The following is a 15,943-nucleotide window of genomic DNA, read 5'->3' as shown; positions in this document are numbered from 1 at the left end:
GCGCAACCAAATAAATAATAAGATAAATAAAATTTAAAAAGAAAAGAAACACATTTAAGGAACTTATGAATCCATGGTCTTTAAGGTTTTGCTAATTAAGAAGTATGCCTCTTGGACCAGTAGCATTGTCACTGCCTGGGAGCCTGTAAGAGATGCAGAACCTTAGCATGCCTCTTCCATCTATTATAGAATCTGCATTTGGACAAGTTTCCCAGGTGACTCATGTGCCCATTAAAATTTGAGAAGCACCTCTTTAAGGGAAACTATTTTCTGAAACATTGAAGATTTGGGGATTCCATTCTTAAACATCTGACTAGCTATTCTGGTCTTGTAGGAACTGTCGTGCATATTAAAGCATCATCAATCTTTGGTGTTAGGACACATGAGACGTGTGTCAGAGATGAGAGACAAACTTTGGACTTCAAGTTGCCACAACAACAAGAACAAAAAAAAAAAAGAAAAGAAAGGGATTTGCCTTTCTGAACCCCAGCCAAGCGACCCCCCTCTTTGGAAATATGAAGCGCTGACTTGTCACCTTCTACCTTTGGCTACTTCCTGATCCAAAGACATGGGCATCCCTATTTATTTTTTTTTCCTTTTATTTTTTAAGAAGTGCAGAAAGATAAAAATCTTTAAAGTCAGTCACTCTCATTATCTAATTTCTGGCTCTTTTAAACAAATCTATAATTCATGATTGCATTCATTTTACCATGTGTTCACTTTTAAAGGAGTAGGAAGAAAATCCTATTCTTTGTTGTTTCTTAAAAGAATATAAACCAATGAATCTAAAGAATATTATCTAGCATGAAAAAAAATTCATTCTTCAGACACTCAAAAGCATTTCTCTTTTCATTACTTATTAAACTACAGCATCCCAGCGCTATCTCTAGTGGCGATTTCTCTTTCGAAATCGTGGAAGAATAAACCCACCCCGGTGCGGACTTTCATTCAATGTGTGGGCTTAACAAGAGTCTCAAGATGCACGGCAGTGAAAGGAAGGTATTTATTCTCACGGCCGGGGCATGAGGCTTATGTATATGTTGACTGTGACTCCTCCTTTTTTTCTATTCCTCTGCTATCACAGAAGCACACTGCATACAGAATGCATGTAACTTTGTTACAGAGCTTTGATATAAGATACACATATACGTGGTATCAATATCAACAATATGTTGACAGATAATATATAATCACATAGGTGTATCTATAGATATGTAGATTCGTACACTGATGGAAATATATAGGATATAGAGAGATACCGATAGTACATATATTCCATATAAAGACTGGGTTGGCCCAAAAGTTTGTTCGGGGTTTTCCTTAAGATGTTACGGAAAAACCTGAACAAACTTTCTGGCCAACCTTATATATATAAGGCATATCCTTCTATCTATATACCATATATATTCTCCATATTTTATATCTATATCATATATACACACACCACACACATATATATCTCCCTATCCAATATACCCTATAGATACAGATAAACTGATTCTACACATAAGCTATACTTCTCTCCAACCCGTCACAGGTGTTGTAGAGTTATACCCAGTGAGAGGGATTTGTTACAGAGCTTTGCTGACACCCCGGCAGGGCTGGGCGAGCTGCTGCCGTGAGGCCGTTGTCTCTGCGCCCGATGCTTCCAGCTGGAGCCGGAAGCCCACAGGGAAGCAGTCAGGAAGGGAAGAGGAGCCCCAGGTGGGAGGGCTGGGAAGCAGGCTGAGCCCACAAGCACTAGTGGAACCACGCAAGGGTGGACCGACGCTGGACATGATTGCTGCCTTGACCCTGGCGATGAGGGCTTCCTGCGGAACGTGGGGCCCCTCCTCAGGGAGCTGACAAGACACCCACGCCTGACCTGTGACTCGGAGAAGCTGCTGCGGGGGGAGCCGGAGAAAGTGGAGGACGTGCAGACCCAGCCGCTGCTTCACACCAACACGGTGAGTCAGTAGATCAGAGACAATGGGGGTGACCCGCAAAACGGCGGCTTCTTCCCTCCCACCCTCCTGATCCACCCCCCACCCAAGGATGATCTCCTTTGTGGTGATTCATACAGGAAAGGGATTTCTGGGAAATGCCACTGAGCAAAGTCAAGATGACACGTTACAAAGGCACGCCTGCCTTCTCCTATTTCTCTGAGCTCATGGAGCATTCAAAAACCAGCACCTTGCCTCTTGAGATTGGAGAATCAGAACTTACATAAACCCAAACTTCCTGCTCCAAAAACACTGACCTTTCAGAATACAGACAAGAGAAAATGCCCAAGTAAGTGTCCTACTATAGAACCCTGTTTTCCCAACCCATGTGTCCAGTTCTGATCACCTGATGTAGTACCTTGAACTCATGTCTCCTCTAAATCCATCAGTATCCTACATCTGGATGATGTTGTTTTATAACCACTGAATTGGAATTATAAAGAAGTTATGGAGATGGCAGGGTTAAGCTTTATATGTAAAAGGGTTCAAGGCCGAAAGTGACTGGGTAACTCTGCTCAATATTCTGTAACAACCTAATTGGGACAAGAATCTGAGCAAATAGATACATGTACATGTATAAATGAATCGCTTCGTTGTACGCCTGAAACAAAAACAACATTGTTAATCAACTATACTCCAGTATAAAATAAAAAGTTTAAAAAATAAATTAAATAAATAAAAATAAGTTAAAAAATAAAAAAAAAGAGAAAGTGACTGGGTAATTAAAATGCTACCCTTAGTTCTTCCCACGTTTGGATTATACCATCAGGGTGGGGAGACCTCACCATTCTGACCTGCCCTCCTGGGAAACACATGAAACATATTCAGTTTCAATTGCTATACATTCAATTTCAAACAGCAAATCTTAGAAAATGTGCTCTCCTGAATCCACCAAATGTTTGAGTTTCTGGACACTAACCTGATTCTTCCGTCAGATCATTTAACATTTCCCTTTTAAGTACATGTTCATCCTTTTTCCACACTAACACAAAAAAACCCTTTTCTTTTTTCCTTTTGTTAGTGAGTAGCTGGAGGGCTGGTAATTACTCTATATGTTTAGTAGCAAGTATCATTAGAATTCTGGATTAAAAATAAGATTAATGATTTAATTTCAGCCTTGTCAAGATGACTCATTTAAAAAAAATACTGATGTGATATAATGCTATGAAAGATTTAAGCATAATTTATTGATAAAACCATTACAACTGGAATGAGAGAGCTATTTGTCTACATAATGGTTCCTGAAATCACAGACAGTACTTTCCCATTATTTCGCTGCAACATTTGTAATTCCTTTTTGGATTTACCTTTTTTTTTTTTTTTTAACAACCATACGTGGTACTTATTAAGTGCCAGCCACTGGTCCAAATGTCTTACAAACAGTGCTCACAATTGCCTTACAAGGCAGTTTTACTGTTACTCCTACATTATGCATAAGAAAATGTAGGCGTGGAAAGCTTCAGGAAGTTCCCCAGTGGAACACAGCAGGTGAGTCTGGGAGCCATGATACAAACCCACAGATTCTGGACCCTGACTCTACAGCCTCCTAACCCTTCCTCCACATCCCTTCTCTAAAACCAAGGGAAACTGGGCATGAAGACAGTAGCAAATACATCTTTGCATCTGGGAAAGTAGCCAGGTGGCAATATTCTTGGTGTAGAAAATGCTCTCGAATACAGAAAGCCAATAATCCTCATAGCCAGATGAAATGTTACAGAGATCTTCTCCTAACGAGGAATTATATAACTTGAGGGGTAGAAAGTTAAGACTTCTACTTCTTGGCGAGTTACCTTCCCAACAGAAACAAAAAGTAAAGCAATGGCTTTCAGGACATGGGATATCAATGAATGGATAACAGTGATTCCAGAAAGATGGGGAATAAATGAGATGAGCGCTCTGATATGCCCCTCCAAAAGGACTCGGTAGAACACTGCTCAGTGCTCACAGGGGACCACAAATACTGCCTGTCCCCACTAGTTGGAAGGAAAAGAGTCCCACAAACCATAAGACATTGCAGAGTGTTGAGGAAGGTGCAGCCTTGGTAAGAAGGAAATCATTCACCGTAGCCTGAGCACTGCTCAGGGTCTGCCTGCCAAACATGCTAAGCAAGACTTGAAGACATCCATCTCCCTCCAAATAGCTTAATTACAGCCCAGAATCAAACCGAACATTTTTATAGGAATAATAATTACTCAATTCCAAAGTGGTAAAATCTACAACGTTCTATCAATACATTCAAACATTTGAGAATTTGAAGTATAACAACAGAAACGATCCAAAATGAAATACAGTTGGCCCTTGAACAACCTGAGTTTGAACTGTTTGGGGCCACTTATAAGTGGATTTTTTTTTCAATAAATACTACACTGCTACATGATGTTTGGTGGATTGAATCAACAGATGCAGAACAATGGATATGGACAGCCAATTATCAAGTTATAGGGGGTTACCCAGGAGTCAGTGCCCCTAACCCTCAAGTTCTTTAAAGGTCAACTGTACAAAGACAGAAAAAAGCATAAATTAACTGTAGTACAGCATCAAGTATCCTTATATATTGGTGTTTGGAATACACGAAGGAAAGAGAAGAGGACTGAAAAGTAATTTGAATAAATAATGGCCAGAAAATTTCAAAACTTAAAAAAAGCTAGAAGCCTATATAGATCCAAGAATCTCAACAAACTCTGAGTGCAAGAAACGAGAAAAATTTAATCAAGACACGTCATAAACAAATTGCTCAAAACCAGTGACAAAGTCTTCACAAGCACCAGAGGAAAGAAGCATGTTTTGTATAAAGGACAAAGATCAGAATAACTTTAGACTTCTTAAATATGTAACAAACATATTTAAGGTACTAAAAAAAACACAACAAAACAAGTCACGTACAGTTCTATACCCAGCAAAAATATCTTTAAATCAAACAAAGCTGGAGAAAAGAAATGTATATAAATCCAGAAAAAATTCATGACCAGCAGACCAGCACTACAATAAATGTCCAAAGAATTCCTTCAGGCATAAGAAAAATGATATTAGATGGACATCTGCATTTACATAAAAGAGTGAAGAACACAATAGTAGCTCCTTGATAAACCTGTATTTTTTTTCTTATTTAAATATCTTTTAAAATAACTGATGGTTTACATAATTCAAAAAGACACATGCCTCCCAACATTCACTGCAGGACTATTTACAATAGCCAGGTCATGGAAGCAACCTAAGTGTCCATTGACAGATGAATGGATAAAGAAACTATGGTACATATATACAATGGAATATTACTCAGCCATGAAAAGGAATGATATTGGGTCATTTGTAGAGACGTGGATGGACCTAGAGACTGTCATACAGAGTGAAGTAAGTCAGAAAGAGGAAAACAAATATCGTATATTAACACATATATGTGGAATCTACAAAAATGGTACAGATGAACCAGTTTGCAAAGCAGAAATAGAGACACAGATGTAGAGAACAAATGTATGGACACCAAGGGGGAAAAGGGGGGGTGGGTGGGATGAACTGGGAGACTGGGATTGACATATATACACTAATATGTATAAAACAGATAACTAGTGAAAACCTTCTGTATAGCACAGGGAACTCCACTTCGCGGTACAGCAGAAACACAACACAGTAAAACAACTATACCCCAATTTAAAAAAAATGATGGTTTAAACAAAAACGATAGGAATGTACTGTGAAGTTTATAATACACGTAAAACTAAAACCTGACAACAATAGTATATGCTGCCATATACGACTGGAAAAATGAAAATATACTGTTGTACAAAACTGGACAGAGCACAGAACAGGAAACTACAGACCAATATTCCTCACAAACATAGAGTTGGAAATTCTAAATGCATGTTTAGCAAACTGTATTAAAACAGTGTAAAAAGGATAATAAATCGAGACCAAGGAGGATCATTTCAAAAATGTTTTAACATTCAAAATCAATGTCCTATTAACTAGTTTAAAAAGAGAAAAAGATCATCTTAATATTTTCAAAAAAATTTGTTGAAATTCAAAATGTAGTCCTAATTTTTTAAATTATGCTCAAAAAAAAAAAAAAGAATAAGGGCAAGTGCTCCACACAATAAAAGGCATCTACATAAAACGTACAACTAACAGCATTCTTAATGGTGGATTCTTCGCCCATAAAATCAGAAACAAGCCAACTGTGTTTGCTCTCAGCACTTTTTTTTTTTTTGGATTCCCAGTTTTAATTTTTTTAAGATGTTCAGGTCCGGTGAGTAAGATTTCACCAAAAGGAAACAGTCTTTCCTGAGTCTTAACTGACTGAAACAGAAGAAGCACAGGGCAGGGGATCTATGGGGACAAAATATGCAAGAAGATGTGAAGAGGTTCTGTTGCCTGGCTAAGCACTGCACGTGTAAGGTACAGGGGAGAACGGATGAAGTCATGGGAGGGAAACAAATCTTACTAATAATTCCGAAGCTGTCAGCACAGAGACTGTCACTACCATATAGAGAGAAAGTATGCAGACATGATATATTAATTTCTGGGTGAATGAGCAGACCAAGACCCTGTCAGCCACACGGCTGTACAGAATGCCCCAACAAGGTCACCTCAGGATGTGATCCAACCACATATCTGGCCAGCCCCTGAAGAATCAAGAAGTCATCAGTGCCCTTGAAACAACGTGTCCACTCTTTAAGAATAGGACCAGAGGGACTGCATCTGATACTTGCTCTCCAAGGAGGCCAGTCTTTTTTTTTTTTCCTTTGTGCTTAGTGTAGTGTCCCTTGCTCATACGGTGCCGAGTGCAGAGGCCTTGCACCTTGCACTCTTCAGACCAGGGTTTCTCGTGTGAAATGGCTGTGTCTGACACTTCGGCTCAGTAGACAGTGTGCAGAAGCACTGTCAGCCCTTCTATTCACCAATGCACTGAAGATTCTACCCAGTAAAACAAGGAAGAAAAGCTTTTAAACCTCCAGATCGGAAAGGAAGAATTAAAACTGCATTTGCAGATGATATGATCATCTGTGTAGAAAATCCAATGGTATATACACAACTACTAGAACTATTATGTGCATTTAGCATGGTTGTAAGATAAAAGATCAGTATCTAAATTATATTTCTATATACTAGCAATGAACACTCAAAAATTGAAATGAAAAATACAACCTCAATTACAACAGCATCAAATGTATGAAGTACTTTGGGATAATTCGGACAAAGGTGTGCAAGACCTGTGTACTGAAAACTACAGAAAAATTGCTGAGAGAATTTGAAGAACACCTAAAGAAATGAAAAGGTTATTACTTTGTTCATGGGTTGAAACATTATGTATTGCCAAGATGTCAGCTCTCCCCAAATCCATCTATAGATTCAACACAATCCTAGTCAAAACCTCAGCAGGATATCTTTTTGTCAAAATTGATAAACTTATCCTAAAATTTGTATGTAAATTTAAAGAACCTAGAATAACTAAAAACAAAACAGAAAAACTTGACAAAGAAGAACCAATTTGGAGGTCTCTCACGACCTGATTTCAAGACTTAGTCAAACTGTAAAAATCAGGACAGGATAATATTGGCATTAAGAAAGAGAAACAAATCAACAGAATAGGTACTTGAGGAATAGAGCTACACATATATGGCAAACTTCCCTTCAACACACACACGCACACACACACACAGAGTCAACACCTGAGGTCATCAGGAGCAGGTGTTTGGGGCGCACACCACTAGATCATCGTTCAGCTCCCCTGCAGACTAAATGATCAATACTGTTTCCAGCTAAGCCTCATGTCTTCTCGGCAAAGAATACGATGTAGCCATTTCTACCTGATAACAAAACCAATCCACTGTCTTGGATGTTGACCAGCCCAGATGTCATTTTACGGGTGAGAAAACAGGGCACTGGTAATTGGGGATCATTAGAGGTTGATTCAGAACAAGAAATCCGTCCCTTAATTCCAATCCAGTGCCCTGCAGATGACGGGCCAGAGAACAGAATAACTCAAAACTCCGCAGGACAGGTGCAAAATATGGTGCAGGTAAATATAAGCAGCTAAATTGTCCAAAATTAGCCTGGTACCATAGGACACTTTTATTTGATCTACCTTTAAATTTGTTGGCTTAAGACATTTATGATCTGATAAGCATCTTTAACAAGAATGAAACTAGGAAGGCTAATCATATTTTTTCTGAAAAAAATACCCAATTGAAAATGTGCTCTTTCATATTCTTATTGGTTTATTCTACTAGCTAAGCAATTTGCCAATTCTGTAAGTCATAAGCATAAAAAGATTAGCTTGTTTTTATAAATGTATTTTTCCTTATTGGGTTACATGCCACCAATATGTTCTAAAATGATGTGTCTAGGGACTTCCCTGGTGGTGCAGTGGTTAAGACTCTGCGCTTCCACTGCACGTGGTGGGTACGGGTTCAATCCCTAGTCGGGGAAGTAAGTTCCCACATGCTGCGCAGCATGACCCCCAATTTTTTTTTTAAAATGATGTGTCTAGGTCAAATACAATTAATATCATTCTACAAAAGAAATTAAGGCATATTTATAAAATGAAAATACAGCCATTCTATGACTCCCCTGGTAGCACAGTGGTTAAGAATCTGGCTGCCCATGCAGGGAACACAGGTTTGAGCCCTGGTCCGGGAAGATCCCACATGCCATGGAGCAACTGAGCCTGTGTGCCACAACTCCTGAGCCCACATGCTGCAACTAATGAGCCCGTGTGCTGCAACTACTGAAGCCCATGCACCCAGAGCCCGTGCTGCACAACAAGTGAAACCACCGCAATGAGAAGCCCGTGCACCGCAATGAAGAGTAGCCCCCACTCGCTGCAACCAGAGAAAGCCCGCCCGTGTGCAGCAACATAGACCCAATTCAGCCAAAAATAAATTAATTAATTTTTAAAAAAAGAAAATATGGCCATTCTATACGTTAATGACAATTCATTAATGATATATATCCATTTGTAATATTTTCAGAATAAAATTCAGTCTCAATTTTTTTATAGTAAAGAAAACTGAAAAGATTAGGAAGTAGTACAAAATAGGCATCCTGGGTTTTTAGGGTCTGATTTTTTTTAAACCCTAAAATATTTTCCTGTTCCTTATAAATCTCTTTAAATAAAAAGAAAATATCTTGGGGTTTGATCAGTGGCATTCCATTAGTCAGGATTCTACTGCATTTACGCATCCCTAATCATTGTCAACAGAAAATGTATCAGAAAGCTTTTAATGATCCATTGACTGGGACAATTAAAAATAAGAATTCAAGTATCTTAATTGCAAAGGAATTTTCAAAATTATTTACTGACAATTCATTATCAATTTTACCTATGGCAATAAACGAATGAGAGCTTTTAAGAGAGTATATTTTGGGCTTCCCTGGTGGCGCAGTGGTTGAGAGTCCGCCTGCCGATGCAGGGGACACGGGTTCGTGCCCCTATCCCGGAAGATCCCACATGCCGCGGAGCGGCTGGGCCCGCGAGCCATGGCCGCGGAGCCTGTGTGTCCGGAGCCTGTGCTCCGCAACGGGAGAGGCCACAGCAGTGAGAGGCCCGCGTACAGCAAAAAAAAAAAAAAAAAAAAAAAAAAAAAAAAAAAAAAAAAAGAGAGTATATTTTACAGCGAAAAACATACTCTAAATCTCTCTTACACATTTAAAAATTCTCGTGAAGTATCTGTTCTAGACATATGGGCTACTTGGAGACAGAATGTTTGGCTAAATATGTACTTCTCCATTACCATTCAGATGAGGTTATTACATGATATAATACATATAAATGGGCAACAGGGGACTACATGAGTCAGCACGTCCCTCCTCCTGAAATTAACTGAACATTAAATTACCTTGGTTTGACAGTGGAATAGAATATCAGCAAGCCTTATAATTCGCTATCATGTCTTTGTTTGTTTATAAAAGACAATTCTAAAGCATTTCCACCTAAAACCCTAATGCTCGTTCTGTTCAATTACAGAGGAGAAAATTTAACAGCCTGTGTCATCAGTAATTAAGAAATCAAGGTAGTGCTTGTTCCTTTGTACAGTGCAAATATAGAACATGGATGTGTATTCCCGTGGATGTATACAAATGCATTCAGAGGATGTCAAGTGGACTGAAGAGTGCTTGGGTAGGCTGATGCCTCTCAAGTTTTTTTTTTTTTTTAAGCTTCCAAGTTCAACAGCAGTTTTGGACCTAAAGGGTCCCACCAATTCTCATTGTTTTCATTTAAAAAGCATGTTTTACCCAATCACCATGGAAAACAATATGGAGGCTCCTCAAAAAATTAAAAATAGATCTACTATATGATCCAGCAATTCCACTACTTGGGAATATACCCGAAGGAAATGAAAGCAGTTATTTCCAAGAGATATATGCACTTCCCTGTTCACTGCAGCATTATTCACAATAGCCAAGATATGGAAACAACCCAACTGCCCATCAGCAGATGAATAAATAAAGAAGATCTGGTATATATATAAACAACGGGCTCTTATTCAGCCAAGAGAAAAGAAGATAGCCCGCCATTTGTGACAACACAGGTGGCCTTTGAGTACATTATGCTAAGTGAGATGCGTCAGACAGAGAAAGACAAGTATGGTCTGATTAATCTTATACATGGGATCTCAAAATGTCAAACTCGTAAAAATCAGAGAGTAAAATGGCAGTTACCGGGGAATGGGGTTGGGGGATAAGATCGATGTTGTTTAAGGTTACGAACGTGCCATGAGCAGTAAATAAGCCACAGAGATTTAATGTTCAGTATAATAAATATAGACGACAGTACTGTATTATAATTTTGTAATGTGATAAATATCACTACAGTGGCAATCATAGTATATTATATAAACGTATCAAAGCAACAAGTTGTACACCTTAAATGTACACAATGTTTTACGTCAAATATATTCAATTAAAAAAATGCTGTAAAGAAAACCGAAAGCAGTTTTTATACTGAAAAGGAAGATCTATGAGGGGGGTGGAATTACACTGGATATTAGAATACACACAATCTTTATAATGATGATGATGTTGAACTGGCACAAAAAAAAAAAACAAAGAATGGAATGGAATGGAGTAGAAAATAAGAGAAATAGACCCAAGGATATATAGAAATCTAGTATCGGATGAAGCTGGATCTCAAATCATTTGGGGAATAATGGATGTTTTAATGAATGGCTATATTGTAAATGTCTGCAGCCATTTGAAAGAAGATACAAATTAGATTCATTCCTTACACCGTACCCAAGAATGAATCCCCACTGGACCCAAGATCTAAAAGTAAAAAGAAATGAAACCACAAAAGTACTAGAAGAAAAAGTGGGAAAATTCTTTTATAAGCTGGGTGTAGGGAAATGGCTTTCTTAACAATGATGCAAAGCCCAGATTTAATAAAAGAAGGGATTGATAAATTTGACTACATAAAAAAAACAACCTTCACATGGTATAAAATTCCATAAATAAAATCAAAAACAAAGACGAATGAGGAGAAAATATTTGCACTATTTATTACAGATAAAGGACTAATACTCCTAATATACTAAGATATTGAAGAGCAAAAATAAAACAAATGGGGCAAAATATCACACTAGATAAATCTGGACAGAAGGTATGCTGATTGTAGCATTCTCACAACTTTCAACTAATGACAAGCTACAAGAAAGCTTTTAAAAAAAAAAATATTCCCTAGGAATAGTTTGTTCTTAGCACACAGTACACACTCAACAAATGTGTCTTAAATCAGTGTTGTAAAATGAATAAAACTTATATCGAATTTAGATTTATATAAAATTGAATTGGAATGTGCATATCATAAACGGGTCTTCAATAATGATTCCATTTAATTTTTTAAAGCACGTGTTTATAAAGGAATGCCTATTTGCATATTATCATATGGATGAGAATCAGAGCTAAGAGTCATTTTAGTCTCAAGTTATCCTTTCAGTGTTAGTAACTGTCAGAGTCTCTGATGTTCTGACGAGGGGATGGACTGACGAGGGGATGGACTGACGAGGGGATGGACTGAGGTCTGAACTCCCCGTAGGGAGTGAAGACCCAGCCGTGACTGGAGTCCCTTTTACTGCACGTTACTTTCCCAAATTTCCCATGAGACTTCACATTTAAGGAGCCATCACGAGTATGTCAGCATCAATTACACACAAAGGTGGCGGAAGTGCTATCTCACCAACGACCATCAGCATCATCGCTGAATGTCCTAGCTTACGGTCTTAATTGGTCATCACCAGAGGCTTTGCCCATCACTGTAGCCACCCTTCAACTGGGTCCTCTTTCCCTTTTGCCATCGTCACTTTAGTAAAATATGGGTGAATATGATGAAACTTACCCAGGCAGCCAGGAACTTCTCAAGGCTTGGTAGAACGAGAGGTGCACGGGGAAAGAACTGCAGTGTTCGTGGGTAACACCAAGGCTTTCTAAAGAAAGAGAGAAAGCGAGAGAGAAACAAACGGGAGTTAGAACTATTCATATGGAAGAGGGAGAAAGGACAAAAAGAGAGAGAAACTGCAATTAGTCACATGGAAACATTCTATCATTATCAGTTATATATCACCCAGAATCCATTCAGAGATGCACAATGAATAAAGTAAGATAACTTCATTGTCTCGCTTCTTAAACTCTCTCTAATCAAATATTACTTTGGAAATGCCCAGCATCTCCTTTTCAAGACTTCTGCAGCTGTGACATTCCTTCTCTGATAAGCGTTAGGGCAATGGAGTAAGATTCTTTGTTGCCTAGTTTTATACGTTTTCGCTAAAAAGTACAGCAGACAACTTGGAGTTTTACATATATGGATTTTCTCCTCACATGCTGGACATGCTTTGTGTTTGGAGAAGTGTCATCTTTCAGAAAAAGAGAGGCTTAAAGGCCCACCAGTGGAACCGCCAACACCTGGAATTCCGGCTGCGAGCAGGGGCATGCGGAGGGAGGCGTTTGCCAGACCGGGGGCAGCTCAATGACCACATTGGGGTTCTGCAGAAATACTGTTGTCTTGGAATTTCCTGGGATTAGGATGTGCTGGAGAGTTTTGCTACTTTTACTTTTCTGCTTGTAGTGAGAATTTTCATCAGCTGGTTCACATATCCTGTCTTCATTGGACAGCACTGTTTCATTGGATTTTTCTTCCTGTTCCTCGGCATTTTGTGAACACAGCTTCTAGGTCTAGATCACTTTCTACGGTGACTGTTCTAAAATGTGGTCTTTTAAATGGATGATTGTGGAGGGTGGTAGCATTTGGGAAGGGGAATCAATTTTCTCTCCTTGTTCCGTTTTTCCCTAGATGGCCATGCCTTTACGGGGACGTTATTTTGATTATTTCCCCAAGGCAATGCTGTCCTCCAGCTGCTACACCTGAACGCCTTTCTCTGAAGCCTGTCTCCTCTTATCACGTTTTGTGAGCCACAAAGACCCATGCTCAGTACTAGGGTGCTTATAATTTTTATAATGTTTATGTAAAACCTTTATTTTATAATTTACATAACATTCATATAAAATGTAAAATCTTTGTTTTGTAATTTATATCATATTCACACAAAATGGAATGGCTATAATTTATGGTTTAATGTTTTATAACAACATTGTGGGTTTTCAATCCATTTTATGGGCTGAAGAATGTTAATGGGAGTGGAAGTAACACACTCTCAAGTTCCAAATTCTTTGACAGAATTGTGCATTTTCTTTTCATTTCAGAGTCAATAAAATCTCTCATCTTATTGAAAACTGAAGCTAGTAGATTACAGTGCTTGGGAATCAATACAATTCATTTTTGATTCAAAACTGAAAGTGAAAAACAAAAATCAGTGAATTCCGGCATGAGAGTATGAGCGTGCAATCGCAGAGCGTAGCTAAGAAGAGCAAGAAATTTAATAAATAAAATGAGAATGATTTATTATCATCCATCCTTTGGGAAAAGTGTGGAATTAAGAAACGTATTTTAAAAATAAGCAAATGTGAAGGGACTTCAAAGAAACCGCAGCCGACTCTGCAGCTATGCGTAATAATGTACACAGCATAATACAAGAAACGCAGAATCGGTACTTTTCAAGTAAGACATTCCACTAATATTTGAGTTCCAATATTCTGACAACGGCCAGCGATGGCAGCTGCCTATAAAACTAGAATAAATGTTGTCGTAACACGTTGTTGAAACTTTATTTTTTTCACAAATGGGAACTATGTTTTGGTGTTTTCCAAACAGACAGCCAAATATTCACCATCCGAAGAATGAAGACACAGCTATGCTACACAGAGTACTGACCTGCAAGACAAGACAGCAACCTCAAACAGTGGGGCTCTTGGCCTTAATACCTGTGGCTCATCCAGTAAACAACACACAGATCAATGGTCCTGCCTTATCACCTCCCCATCAGAAGCTTCACATGCTGATTCTTCTTGCTCTCACCTACTTTCCCTACTCAAATAGATTCCCGCGTATCTGAATTCTAAAATGCATTCCTAGTTCACGTACCCAGGGCGTTCTACAATAAAATCAATAACCCTCAGACGCACATACATCTGTAGTAAGTATCATACCCAGCACAGCCATACCCAGGGCGTTCTATAATAAAATCAATAAACCCTCAGGTGCACATACATCTGTAGTAAGTATCATACCCAGCACAGCCATACCCAGGGCATTCTATAATAAAATCAATAAACCCTCAGGTGCACATACATCTATAGTAAGTATCATACCCAGCACAGCCATACCCAGGGCATTCTATAATAAAATCAATAAACCCTCAGGTGCACATACATCTATAGTAAGTATCATACCCAGCACAGCCATACCCAGGGCATTCTATAATAAAATCAATAAACCCTCGGATGCACATACATCTATAGTAAGTACCATACCCAGCACAGCCAATCTGTACCATCCTTGATAAATAACAAGTGCTGGCTTAGTATTCAAGAAAAAAAGAAGCTAAGTTTCTACGATTGCACCTCTTAACACTGTAGAGAACTCTTCAACTCTAGGATATGACTTCATGGAAGAATCCTTGACCCATCTCTCAGGTGCTATTTTGTCCAGATGTCTGCTTTGCAGCAGGGGGTGCACATTTAGAGGCCTCTACCCCCGGCTGTAACCGTGAAAGTCACTCTCTCAGGAGAATATTCAGTTTCCAGGAAAATAAATGTGGAAGATACAGACACTGGAAAAACGACCAACGTTTACTTTAAGCTGCAGCTGCTCTTATTCTGCAAGAAGTCATTTACGTGAAAGAGCCCTGGAGCTTTTCCACGTTTCCAGGAATTCTTCTTCGCTGAGACAACTCCCTCAGAGGCTGCAGAAGTTTGCTTTTATTGCACCTTCCTACATGCATCAGCTCAACAAAATAATTTCTACAGGTCACATGAAGTCTGTTCTTAGCCTGAGTGAATGAGAGCTCATTACATTTTAAGATGATTTAAATAACTTGTAAGGCCCCTTGGGTTAAACGGCCATGCCCAGCTATGTTGTAGAATTGGGGTTGAATAAACTATTTGGGGGGAAAATGGAGTTGTCATGGGAAGCAGTGGCTTGAAATAATATCAGTATAGTCCTGACTAGCCTGCACATGAAGGTCAAATCGAGATTTAGTTCAGGGATTCTGTGCTCAGAGCAGTAACAGGCGTTGACAGAATCACATGGAAGTGGAAGAACCCAAAGTCAGGAGGATAAAGATGTGGTCCTATTCCTACTTCTGTTACTTCTTACAGGAAAAAAAAAATCCCATTTTTCAGATAAGCCAACTGATTTCATAACTCCACACCCTCCCCACTTAATTATTTCTTCTCCAGCTTTCCCACCTTCTTCCAGCGCCGCTCAAGCCCCCGCCCCATCGATTTCCTCTGGAGTTCAGTTTTTAAATATCACCCCTTCACCGAAACGCTGCTAACCTACTCCAGGGATGTCTACATGCTTCTTCCTTTTGATGTGTCCTTGTTTTATTGGGTCCACTGCACTGCCGTGTATT

General features: G+C 38.9%; 1 protein-coding gene across 2 annotated transcripts in view; it reads right to left on the bottom strand.

Moving 5' to 3' along the window:
* Positions 1-15,943, bottom strand: part of LOC308608519 (neuroligin-4, X-linked-like) — a 325,168-nt gene that overhangs the window by 285,968 nt on the left and 23,257 nt on the right. For both annotated transcript variants that reach the window (XR_014014188.1, XM_081221709.1), the window contains exon 3: positions 12,313-12,400. The gene's annotated coding sequence lies outside the window, so the exon portion shown is untranslated. The remainder of the gene's footprint in view (positions 1-12,312; positions 12,401-15,943) is intronic.

The sequence above is a fragment of the Mesoplodon bidens genome (assembly GCF_964165515.1).
Source record: "Mesoplodon bidens genome assembly, chromosome: X".
NCBI classification, from domain to species: domain Eukaryota; kingdom Metazoa; phylum Chordata; class Mammalia; order Artiodactyla; family Ziphiidae; genus Mesoplodon; species Mesoplodon bidens.
Note: the sequence above shows the minus strand (reverse complement) of the source record. Positions and strands in the feature narration are given on the sequence as shown.